Source organism: Cetorhinus maximus, chromosome 17 (genome assembly GCF_964194155.1).
Source record: "Cetorhinus maximus chromosome 17, sCetMax3.hap1.1, whole genome shotgun sequence".
Classification (NCBI taxonomy): Eukaryota; Metazoa; Chordata; class Chondrichthyes; order Lamniformes; family Cetorhinidae; genus Cetorhinus; species Cetorhinus maximus.
Genome location: NC_135895.1, coordinates 58,672,496 through 58,685,755, shown reverse-complemented (window position 1 = coordinate 58,685,755; position 13,260 = coordinate 58,672,496).

The following is a 13,260-nucleotide window of genomic DNA, read 5'->3' as shown; positions in this document are numbered from 1 at the left end:
TGGACAAACAGTCACTTGTATGATATAGGAGGGGAATTGAAGACTGTGGAAAGGTACCCCGGCATGAGTCAGCATCTTCATGATAGAGGAAACAATTTGAAATATTAAAATTCCTACATCACATAGGAATAGAGGAATGTTCAGAAATGGAAAAGACCTTTGCAATTGTATGAACATACATACGGACATAAGAATTAGGAGCAGGAATAGGCCACTCAGCACCTCGAGCCTGCTCTGCTATTCAGTAAGATCATGACTGATCTGAATGTAACCTCAACCCCACATTCCATTCTACCCCTTGTTAATCAAGAATCTATCTAGCTCTATCTTAAAAATATTCAAAGATTCTGCTTCCACTGCTTTTTGAGGAAGAGAGAAGACTCACAACCCTCTAAGAGAAAAAATTTCTCCTCATCTCTGTCTTAAATGAGCGGCCCCTTAAATTAAGTGGCCCCTCGTTCTAGATTCACTCACAAGAGGAAACATCCTCTCCACATCCACCCTGTCAAGACCCTCAGAATCTTAAAGGATTCAATTAAGCCGCCCCTTACTCTTCTAATTTCCAATGGATACAATCCTAACCTGTCCAACTTTTCCTCACAAGACACCCACCCATTCCTGGTATTAGTCCAGTAAACTTTCTCTGAACTGCATCTAACTGCATTTACATCTTTCTTTAAATAAGGAGACAGTACTGTACATAATACTCCAGGTGTGGTCTCACCAATGCTCTGTACAACTGAAGCATAACCTCCCTACTTTTGTAATCAATTCCCCTCACAATAAATGCTAACATTCTATTAGCTTTCCTAATTACCTGCAGTACCTGCATACTAACCTTTTGTGACTCATGCACTAGGACACCCAGATCCCTCTGAATCTCAGAGCTCTGCAATCTCTCACCATTTAGATAATATGCTTCTTTTTTATTCTTCCTGCCAAAATGAACTATTTCACATTTGCCCGCATTATACTCCATTTGCCAGATCTTTGCCCACTCACTTAACCTATCTATGTAATTTTATAGCCTCCTTATGTCCTCTTCCCAATTTACTTTCCTACCTATCTTTGTGTCATAAGCAAATTTAGCAACCATTCCTATGGTCCCTTCATCCAAGTCATGTATATAAATTGTAAATGGTTGAGGCCCCAGCACTGATCCCTATGGCACACCACTCATCACATCCTGCCAACCAGAAAAAGACCCATTTATGCCAACTCTCTGCTTCCTGTTAACTAGCCAATCTTCTATCCATGCCAATATGCTACCCCCTGCTACATGAGCTTTTATTTTCTGCAATAACCTTTGATGTGTCACATTATCAAATGCCTTCTGGAAATCTAAGTACAGTCCATCCACCGGTTCCCCTTTATCCACAGGACATGTGACTCCCTCAAAGAACTGCAATAAGTTAGTTAAACATGATTTCCCTTTTACAGAACCATGTTAACTCTGCCTGATTTCCTTGAATTTTTCTAAGTGCCCTGCTATAACATCTTTAATAATAGCATCTAACATTTTCTCAATGACAGATGTTAGGCTAACTGGTCTGTAGTTTCCTGTTTTCCATCTCCCTCCCTTTTTGAATAAAGGAGTTATATTTGCTATTTTCCAATCTAATGGGGCAGAAATTTTCGCTCAGCGGGCAGGCACACGCCCGACTCGCTCAAGCATGAAATGATGTGCGTTGACGTCGGCCGAGTGTGCCAATGTCAATGCGCAGTCATGCGATAGTTCGGTGGGCAGGCGCACGCCGGAGTCGGCAGCATGCCCGTCAACAAGGAAAAGGCCTGTTAAGGTCATTAAATAATCAATTAAATTAATTATTTTGCTGTCCGTCTAACCTAACAGTTGGCGGGCAGGCGAAAAGGCCAAGCAGCCTTTGCATTTTTTTGGAAACCTCATCCATGGGTGGGATGAGGTTTCCAAAAACAAATAATAATAAAATAAAAGTTTTAAAATTTAATTAATAGCATGTCCCTGCTCATGTGACAGAGTCACATGAGGGGACATGTTTCATTACATTTTTGTTTTTTTAATTAATTTTTTAAACACCCCTTCATCTCCCTGAGGCAGCTCCATGCCTCAGGGAGATTATGCAGCGCTCACTCACGTGCATGCATGAGGTTCACGCTCGACACACTCGCATACCACACCCCCCACACCCGCACAGGCAGCGCTCAGCGCTGCCGCTCGCATTTCACGCTGGGCAGGCTAGTGTGAAATCGCAGTGGGGTGGCAATCGGGGGTGGCAATCGGGGGTGGCGATCGGCTTCCCAACTGTCCCCACCCGCCCCTGCCGAGCACCCCCACCAAGGGCCAAATTCTGCCCAGGGAACCTTCCCCGTATCTAGGGAAGTTTGTAAAATTAAAACCAATGCATCAACTATCTCACTAGCCACTTCTTTCAAGACCTTAGGGTGAAGTCCACCTGGGCCCAGGGATTTGTCAGCCCGCAGCCCCAAAAATTTGCTCAATACCATTTCCCTGGTGATTATAATTTTCCCGAGTTCCTCCCTCCCTTCCATTCCCTGATTTACAGCTATTTCCAGGATGTTCACAGTATTGTGTCCTGTACAGTGAGGACTGAAACAAAATACCTGTTTAAATTATCCGCCATTTCCTACTTTCCATTATCAATTCCCCAAACGCACTCTCTATAGGACCAACACTCACTTCTTTCTTTTCTTATTTAAATATATATAGAAACTCTTACAATCAGTCTTTATTTTACTAGCTAGCTTTCTCTCATACACTAATTTTTCCTTCCTTATTAATCTTTTTGTCATTCTTTGCTGTTCTTTATATTCCTTCCAATCTTCTGACCTCCCATCCGTCTTTGCGTAATTATATGCTTCTCCTTTAAGTTTGATACGTTTTTTAACATTTTTAATTAACCACAGATAGTGGGCCCTCCTCCCCTTGGAATTTTTCTCATTGGGAATTCACATATCTGACCCTAATTTCTAAGAAATACCTCATCCCATGCTACACCCAAAATTATGTCCATTAATTTTTTTCTTGCTGTATTTATTCAAGACTCTTTTGAATGTGCTGATACTATCAGTCCCCTTTGACTAACTGGGCTGTCTGTTACGTACATTCACCACTATAAAATTAAATCCTTTTTATGGGATAGCACATTTTAGGCTTTTTCTTCTTGTAGAATCTGTGGCTATGTTAATTATATTGACATTTATCTTCTATGTGTACTTTTGGATCTTGAATTCTTCAGTAAGGTCACCCCAAGCCTTTTCTTCTCTAGTGTAAACACTCTCTTGCTCTACAGCCTCTCCTCATAACTTAGTGCCAAAATCCTACCTATCAATTTAACTATCATGTTTCACACTCTCTCCAATGCTTGCATGCTTTTCATAAAACATGGTGACCAGAAATGTTTACAGTGTTCCAAGTGGGACCAGAACACTGCTCTGTACAAACTCAGAATCACTTCCTGAGTTTTAAACTGTTATATCCCTCTGGCTAAACAGTCCAACATCTTATTTGAGAGGCAAAATGGGCAGATTTTCATAAGGTCTTATTTGATGTTTTTAGTGCTTCTAGTTAAGATTCAGTGATTTGCGCACCAGAGCCCTTCTCCGGGCCATTTCAGGTCTCATACATTTTCCTGCTTTTATGTGGGAAAAGTAGGAGGCAATTACAATTGTTTTCACCTTAATGTCTTGAAGCTGTTGGCTCATTCTTGGGTTTAGTTTCAAGGATACAGGGAGCCCTCTGGCACCTGGTGCAAGAGATTATTTACCATATGTGGCCCCAGGCTGGTTACTTGGATAAAGTCTCCAATCGGAGACTAAGTGAAAACCCTGACCAGATAATTCAGCGTAGCTTTTGTATTGAATCTGGGACTTAGCAGGTCTCTATTTTTCAGTCTGAATTGGACAAATAATCTTGGAAGATAACTGTTTAGGATGGGAGAGCTGCTTTAATCTCAGCTGGGATTTTGATTTTATTAGTAACTGGAATATACTGCAATATTTAGTTTCAGAGATCCTCTCATTGACAGAATACTTTCCTCAGCTGAGCATTTCCAACAATCTGGTGCTGCTTCTTTCTTCAGAGTGTAAGACTAGACATTTAATAAATGTATATATTGCATAGCAACAATGCCATAGCAACTTTAGCAAAAAAAGGTCACCAGGCTTAACACAGACTTGATAACAAGGTTTGTTGCTTTAGTCGACCAAATAGTTTTTGAAAACATGTTTTCTCTGTTACTGGCAAGAGTTCTGCTAGATAAACTTCATCAGCCTTTTGTAAAAGTAAGAATACAGCAGATAATTCATGACAGACATGACCTTTAATATTGGATTGTTCAGCAGTTGCTATGTGTGTCATGCTTTCTCCCATACTACAATTTGTGAAGGAAGCAACATCTCTCTGAACAGATTCCAGCTGGAAAAGAGTCATGGAAGTTTGATGAAGACTGGCTGGGATTAGCTGCGATGCTTCCCTCCTCCTCACATAACCTTTGGTTAAATAAACTGGTGACACTTACAATTCTAGGCTTCTACTGGAGGCTGCCAGCACTCATGGAATTTTATCTTGGCAAATGGTCAACTGCTTTTTGGGAGGATTCAATCAGTAACCTTGTAATTTGCTCCTATCCAATAGAAGGTTGGTGCTAAGCTACAACAAAAGCACAATAGGGTATTCTTCTGAAGATAGCATTTTATTTACACAACACAGTAAGGAGAACATTTCCTTTATGCAAATCCTGTAAAATTATAACCTGCACCGTGAAACAGTCCAGGTGCAACACTCATGGCATTTATATAATTTGCTTTTTGTTGCTTAAACCAAAACATGTTTTTATAACTCAGCATCTGAGAATCTGACACAGTAATATTGCTGAACACACAACCCCTCCCCAATCCCTGGCATATACAGAAACTATTCTGTAATCTGAGAAATATCAATCTTTTCATAATTACCAGCATTAAAACCTGCAGGCCTGGGTATTCATGCAGTTCAGTACAGTGATCTTGCAGAAATAAGTGAATTCAAAAGATTCCACTGAAAGAAAGAAGTGCCCTGAACAAAAACCCATAAAAAGCTGTTATATTTTTGTGATGGTTTTCAAAGAGCAGTGCGATACCAGCCTCTCAGTACCAATCTTTGTTGTTTATAATTCAATCATTTAATCATGGTTCTGGAAGCACTTAATCCCCTTTGGTATTTTGCCCCAGGGGTTACCCTGCACAAGTATACCAAGCACAGTCCACTTCAGGGACTTGAGGTCTACTCCCCCTTCACCTGTGGCTTTCAGCAAATGTTCTGCTTTGCATTCCCCCTGCGCTTTCATTAACAAGCGCCTTGGGTATTGATATCAATAGATCTGGGATTCAGTCCTTTCCCTTTTGCTTACGGTTGGTGAGAAAATGCAATGGAGTCCTGTTGGGAGGGGAAAGGCTAGCTCAGCATAGTACAAGTTAAGTGAACCTATTACAACTTTAGGCTTGGTAGTTATAATACATTTTGTTAATTCAATGCTTTTTTGTTCTCCTGTCAGGAAGCATTTGCCTCTCATCAGCAACAACTTGCAGTGATTGAAATCTTGAAATATCACATAATCAAATGTTTTCTTCCCTCACTCCATTGCACAGCATGTTGGAGCACTTCTAAGAATAGCGCTTGAACAAGATAATAGTTCAGATTGTGATCCCTGGCAAAAACCTAATGAGCAGTGTTGATGTAGACTGTGGCTATTAATATGGAAGAAAACATAAAAGCTGCTCTTGTCCGACTCTGAACCACCTCAGCTTGTCAGCTGCTGAAACCATCATGTATTCCTTTGTTACCTGTAGATTTGAGTGCTCCAATGCACTCCTGGCTGGCCTCCCACATACTGCCTCCCATAAACTTGAGGTCATCCAAAACACTGCTGCCCATGACCTAACTCACGCCAAGTTTCCTTCACTTATCATTCCGATACTTGCTGACCTACGTTGATTCCCTATTAAACAATGCCTTCATTTAAAAGTTCTCACCTTTGTTTTCAAATTTCTCATGGCTTCGCTCCTCACTAACCCTGTAATCTCTTCCAGACCAAAACCCTCCAAGATATCTATGTTCCTCCAATTCCGGAATCACCATTGGCAGCCTTCAGCTGCCAAGGCCCTAAATTCTGGAATTCCCTCCATAAACCTCTCCACCTCTCTCCCTCACTCTCCTCCTTTAGAATCCTCTTTAAAACTTAGGTCTTTGACCAAGCTTTTGGTTGTCCTACCCTAATATTGCCTATGTATCATATTTTGCTTGATAACACTGCGGTGAAGTACCTTAGAGCATTTTACTACGTTAAAGATGTGATATAAATCAAGCTGTTAATGTTAGTATCCTGACATGTGAACATTACAGATCACTGGATATCAATGAGGAACAGGATTCCTGAGTGTGTTTTTTTTCAGTTCCTAATTCAGTGTTCTGAGGCTGATTGTAGTGCACCCTGACACCTCATCTCAGCTCAATGAGTGGAATCGTCCCAGATTTGCACAAAGTGAGGTAATGGGCAGGGAAAAGGGCGTTTTTCCCACTGGCCACAATGGCAGCTTTTCACGCTGTATCGTCACATTTCTGCCTCATTAATCATGCATTCCTGGGAATCATGCCGGGTTGCTGGCAGGGCAGCCTCTCATTCTCCCGCCCCGCCATCACATCAGGCCTTCAGTAAACTAGGCACCACGTTTAAAAGCTGCCCCTGCAAAGAGCTAGCATTCTTCAAGGGATAGGAAGCTGCTGCACAGTCATGGCTGCCAAAAGGAGGAATCATGCTGCCCCCAGGTTTAGCGATGCCTCCCTTGAGCGCCTATTGGACACAATGGAGGCCCACTACAATGTCCTCTACCCCTGCTCTGGGTGAAGGCCAGCAAGCAAGGTCACCAACCCAGCATGGAAGGTGGTGGTCAGTGCCAATGCTGCGTGAAAGAGGGCAGCCGCCTAGCGCTGAAAGAGGATGAATAATTTTCTCCATTCCACCAGGGTAAGTCATTCTTTTCACCACTCTCAACTCACACACTTTCAAACACATCACATATACACAGGGTTCTCACTCATTGCCAGTTCAAGGGACATCACCATTCACTCTCTCACACACACACCTTCATTGTCCTCATCCCATTCATGGCACCACTCACCACCCACACATGCCAGGCATACTTATCATCTGGCCAGGCATCCTGCTTACACTCTTTCTCCACCTGTATTCATGCACACAACAAAAGGGAGAGGTCGCATACTTTTGGAGGAATGCTTGTTATCAAGGTCCTCACAGACTTTGAAAACAGAGCCATCCAGATGGCCAGCAATGATCTGGACTGTTCCTGTGCTGATGGTGAGGTCAGCGGTCCTCTACCATGCACTAATTATCTCTCCTTGCTTTTGCAGGTACATCTGTCAAACAGCTGACAGAGTCCATGACCCAGTCCTCGACTCATGCCCCGAAGACACCTCAGAAGAGGAATCTGCTGAAACCCTCTTTGAAGTTCCATCACAGCGCTCACCCATAGCTTCCACCAGCGCAGAAACACACACTTCAGTGTAGCCTCAGGGTCACAATCTGGTGAGCACATCGCATTGTCTGATCCACAGCAGGCAGAGGCAGGGACTTCCCAGATTTTCGGCACTTGGAGGACTGTTGGAGGCCAGAAATTTGCTGAGTCTGAGTCAAATGACGAGCCTCTGGACTCAGTCATTCCTCAGTTGCTGGAGTTGCAAAGGGAAGCTCAGAAACATCAGGAAGGGATGTCCGCTGCACTCCTCAAATTGCAAGGCATGATGGAGAAGTCCATCTGCCTTCAGTCTGAGGTGATAGCACTGACATGCCAATGCACTGAGGTCAACACTGGTAGGATGGCAGCTGCCATGGAGACCTTGGTCCAGGGCATTGGTCCTGCACTGCTGCAGGGGCTGAACTCCATCGCTGATGCCATAGTTGGCCTCCAATAGTGTTAACCGGAGAGGGGTGCAGGGTATCTCGATTTCGGTCCAGCTTCCCCTTCTCAAGAAGTCAGCCAGGGACCATTGGGTTCCCATAGTGAGGAGGACCAGCAGCTCGACACCTCGGCACCATCCACCCAGGTTACTCCGGTAGAGTCCAGCTCATCTGGATCCCCTCTTCCTGTGACCCCAGCAAATCCAGCTCCACAGGCCGAGGAGGGTGCCGCTGCCACACAGCAGGACCCCGAAAGCAGGACAGGGCCCTCCAGATCTCAGCCCTCCAGAGGACAGGTCATCTCAGACAGGGTGTAGCAGTCAGCAGGCTGCCTCCACATCCACTGTGGATGTCCATGGAAAACCAAGACATAGCAGCAAGGTTAGGAAGGTTAAGAAGATGTAGTTGCCTGGGCATGGGTGTTAATCACTTGTACATAATGTTCACTTTGTTAATAAACTCCCAAGAATGTCTCCTTGCCTATGGCTCCTAGATCTGATGAGCAGTGTTCGTGTCACTCAGGTGTGAAACCTAGGTCCCTGCACAAGATAAAGGCAGGTGTCTCAGTCCAGGGCATCTTCCCTGTGCTTTGTGCAACCTTCCCAGAACACTGATGGTGCGCCATCACTGTCACTGACACACTAGTCATGCCTGCACCTCGATGGAGCTTATCACTGCTGCCAGAATGTCCTGGGCTGGCAGCACAGCGTTCTGTCATGCTCTCTCTGTGCTCCCAGCACATTTGAGGTGTGGCTGGCCCTCACATCCCATCAGTGTCTGTATCCGGTGACAGTGTGGTCCTGAAGGGTTCAGCTCATAAAGGATGCCATAGGACCAGGAGAAGTTAAAGCTTTCCCACTGCATCTCCATGATATGACCCTGTTCAGAGCGCAAGCGATCTGCCATCAGCCAGACAGGAGTCAGACATTCACAGAGGCTCTGTGAGGACCTATGGAGTGTTCCCACTGCATGTCATCAAAATCCTCCTGGAATGTAGGGAATATGGGCATCTGCTGCATCTCCATGACAGGAGCCTTATCACAGAGGGTATTTACACTGCCATCAGCCAGACTGGAGTCAAACGTTCACAGATGCAATGCGAGGATTTATGGTGTCTCCTCACTGCAGTTGATGGTACCCTGCACCCGTAGGAAACCTGAGATCTGGGCAAATCCCAGCACTCTTGCTTCCTGGCTTTCCTGATCCCGGGCGAAATGCACAAAGTTGTGTGCCTTCACGAAGTTGGCATCTGTGACCTCATGGATGCATTTGTGCGTGCAGGCTTGTGATATCCCACAGAGGCCAACTGTGGAGCCCTGAAAGGAGCCACTGTCAAAATTGAGCACTGCTGTCACTTTCACAGCTGCAGGCAGTAGATGCCCTCCATGTCCCCGTGGCACCAAATCCAGCAATTAGCCGGCAGATGTGCCAAGCCAGTTCCCTAGACATGCAGAGTCTTCGGCGACACTGGTTCACGGTCATCTACAGGAATGACAAGCGCCGTCTATAAACCCTGGGTCTAGCTAGGCGCCAACCAGCGAAGGCTCGCTGTGGCTCTTCAGTGGCGTGCACGGGAGACTCAGCCATGCCTTCTTCCTGAGGGTGCTGCTCCTCCTTCTGCCCAGCCAGGCACTTCCGTCACTCTCTTCTCCTTCGCCTCCGCTCTCGGTAAGCCATGAGGCATACAGCTAGGTCACCAGGCTCCATGCTCCTGATCTACTGCTCCTGCAGGATGAAAAAGAGAGACACGTGGGTTAACATGGGTGTACTAAGCACCTGTCGTGGTTAAGTCTGATGGCTCCTTAATGCATCCTGGAGAGTGCTGGTCACCACTTGGATGGCCAGAGTTTAGTGCGCTGCATGGCTGCCCGAAACTGCTTCCTCCACCCCATTTCACCCGACCGATTAGCGGCAGCTTTGCCCATTGGACTGCATGCTGTGCTCTCAGCTCAGAGCAGGCATTCTCCTAACCTGCACTGCAAGGCTGCGCTGTTAGCTTGAACCATGGGGGAGACTGGTCCAAACCTGAATGGTGACATTGCAAGCGACTGTGAGCACCTCCACCAGTGACTGCTCCATGGCCATCTTTCGCAAGGAGATTGTACAATGTGCCCATCATCCAATTGTTCTGCGGTCCAATAAAACGCTCATTAGTTTGCAGCCTGTGCCTGAGGGGTGAAAATCTCTAGAGCAGTTGGTGGCACTTTCAGGCCTCTGCGTTGCTTGAGTGGGCAGCTAAGCTAGAGGCTCAACTTCCAGAATGTCAATGTGGCTGCAGCTGCACTGTCTCAGCTGCAGAGGAATGGTAGCTTTATACAAAGTTTCCCTAATGTGTGGCCACTTCCCCCCCCCAACCCACCCCGCACGTGCATGTGCACTACCATCAATCACAGTGCAGCCTTTGCCTCCCGCCCCCCCCCAACTTGCCCCAACTACAATGCAGTCCTTGGTCTCCCCCCCCCGCCACAATTTGCCCCAACCACAGTGCAGCCCTTGCCCCGGCACCTTCCAGCCAGCCGGGAAAAAGTGACTTGCCTGTGCCCTCGCGTGAATGTGTGGGGCCTCTACCTTGAAGTCTAACAGGCGACCCTCGCGAGCACTGCTCAACGTTACTGTGCACTCACCTCCTAGTTCCCTACGAAGTGCAGCTTGCCAGGTGCACACCTTATAAATGCTGTTGTGAATGCCCGGGATGATCCAGTGGGGGGGATGATTCTGGCGAGCAGGGCTTATAATGATATGCAGATGTATTCCAATGAATTTCCTGATGTGCGGCAGTAGGAAACACGGCCTGCCATTGTCAGGCAGAGCAGACAATGGCAAAAAGGTTTCACAATGGCATGAAACTGATTTTTGGCCCTCCTGCCATATTGTCCACTCACACCTTCCATAACGCTCAACGCCAACGAGCACAGAAAATTCCGCCCAGTGCTGGGCAGTAATTGAAACTGGGCTTTATGATTTAGTTCCATACATAGTGTACAACTGGTAATATTGTAGACACTGGAGCTGACTAAATGGACTGCAATGGGCATTTCTGGTCATGTGCACAATGTATAGCCCTCCATTGTGCATTTGTCTGCTGCAGGGAACTTCAAGCAATAGACCTTGGGCTATTTGCTTCTTTCAAACCCCTGGACTATCTCCCAAGAAGTTGAAGCAACAGAGAATGAATTGCTGTCACGTATTTTATATTTGCTTTATTTTTTTTATTCTATTGGGCTAGATTAGCACTGTTGGTGCATTGGTACATAATTTGTAAATTAGAACATAAAGGTCTGTTAGTATCAGTTAGGTTAAGATTTCAGTTTTATAAATGGCATACGAGAAGCACCCAAATCGCCATGAAGACTAAGCTTGGATGCTCCTGCCGCATTAATTTCTCATGGGACGCAATGTTGGTTGTTCCTTTTTTAGCATGTGCGTCACTGTTGACAAGCATCATTGTGTTTCTCTCTTTGCAAGGATGTGCCTTGCATTTGATGTGCCAGCAATGCCCCTTTAAGACTCATTCAGAACACTAAACACTGGAGCAGGTGGCAACAAAACACAAAAACAGGGGATGAAGCATTTGCAATAATGAATAAATTTACAACATTACTTGGCATATTTATTGTAAGATTTGGAATTGTAAAATTAAAGTTCTACTTCATTTCCAAAGTAAGTGGATTTGTAAGTTTGAGCATTCTTAAATCTTCCCAGGGGTACAACAAACCCCTGCAAACTGGAAGCCCTTAGTGTGGTACTGAACCATACAAAATGGAAAGATCCCAGATTGGTTCCTTCATTGATGCTGTATTAGTTGATTTCAGATATGGTGGTCTTGGGGGACGTATGATTGGCCTTAGCACCTCTCAACTTGAAAAATAGAAAAAAAAGTCCCCAGTTTTCCCATTCCCAATCACAGATCAATGACTTCTGTGAGAAAGTGGATGTCACATGAGGTGAGAATTCTGGCATCATAGGCTGGCATTGAGCAGTGCCAAGTCAAAGAAGGAAGGTATTCTTCCACCCTAAACAGTTTTATTTATACTTGGTGGCCTTCATACTTGAAGTTAACAGGAATTCCTTGCTAAACAACATGATTCGGTATTGCCCAAAGGCTCTGTTGGTAATGCTGTGGAACCGAACCATAGGCCCAATTTTAACTCCAAGCCACTTTAGGGTGGGTGAGCAGCAGTGTAAGCTAGGAAGAGCATTGCTTCAAAAATATTCAATTCATGGGCCTCATTAAATACAACTGACTGACTTCCCGCTCATTCTGGACTGGAAACTGGTAGACAGTGAAGAAAAATTGAGAAGCTCAGAGGCCACCTGTTGAGAGCAGGTAAATGGTAGGATTGGCTGCCTGGTTTCCCAACAGAGGACCCTACATTTGAGATGGGATGGTGAGATCATGGTAGGGTAGGCACGAGATTTCCTCCTACAACTGGCCAGACAATTCGTAAAAACAAAATTAGATACTCTTTTGGGCCTTATCTGGCTTGGAAATCTTTGTCACTGTGTTGGCCTATGGAAAACCCACTGATGCTTGCTACAATGGTCATCTCGTTAAAATTTAAGCCAGGTCTCGACGACATCATCAGGACGCGATATTCCTTTGTTGAAAAGGACCCTGGCAGCTTTAAGTGGCTGTACTTGCTGCCTGCCCGGGAAAGCAGTTGAAAATCAGAACCTATTAGCCTCTGATGGTTCCAGGGCAGGTAATTAATTTAAGCAATATTAACAGCCCACCTACCTGGCTTCCAGTTGGTGGGTAGGATTAAAATTGCCCCATTTGAGGTTCATTTGCCGAGCAATGCCAAGTCAGCTTATTTCAGCTCGGGTACTACATCATTATTGCAACTGAAAAATACACCTGAACATCTTGTGAGGGCACCATTGGGCATTATTGTATTGCCCATCTGGCTGAATTGTTTACCAAAACTGATAACGTAGGTTTTCTTGTACACTGGATGAGGCATCAAAGAACTGCCTGCTTCTATAGAATTTCTTCCCAGAAAAAATGTCAAATGTTTCTCTTGTGTAGTTTGTTTAAATAGACATGCTAGTGTTGAGAAATTTTTACACTCCAGCAATGATGAAGATCTGCTTTTCTCTCATGATTGTGTATTCATCAGTTGTTCAAATTATTGATCAAATTGTTTTGCTGTTATATTTCAAACTTAACCCAACAAAATCTGAACCAGATGAGTGCAGGTGGCTTTAATTGTTGTAGTTTGGGCCATTTTTTAAACACACTTGAGTAATTAAACCTTTCAGACTAAATTATAGCTGAACTCAAGACCATTCTTTTTCAGAAATAGTA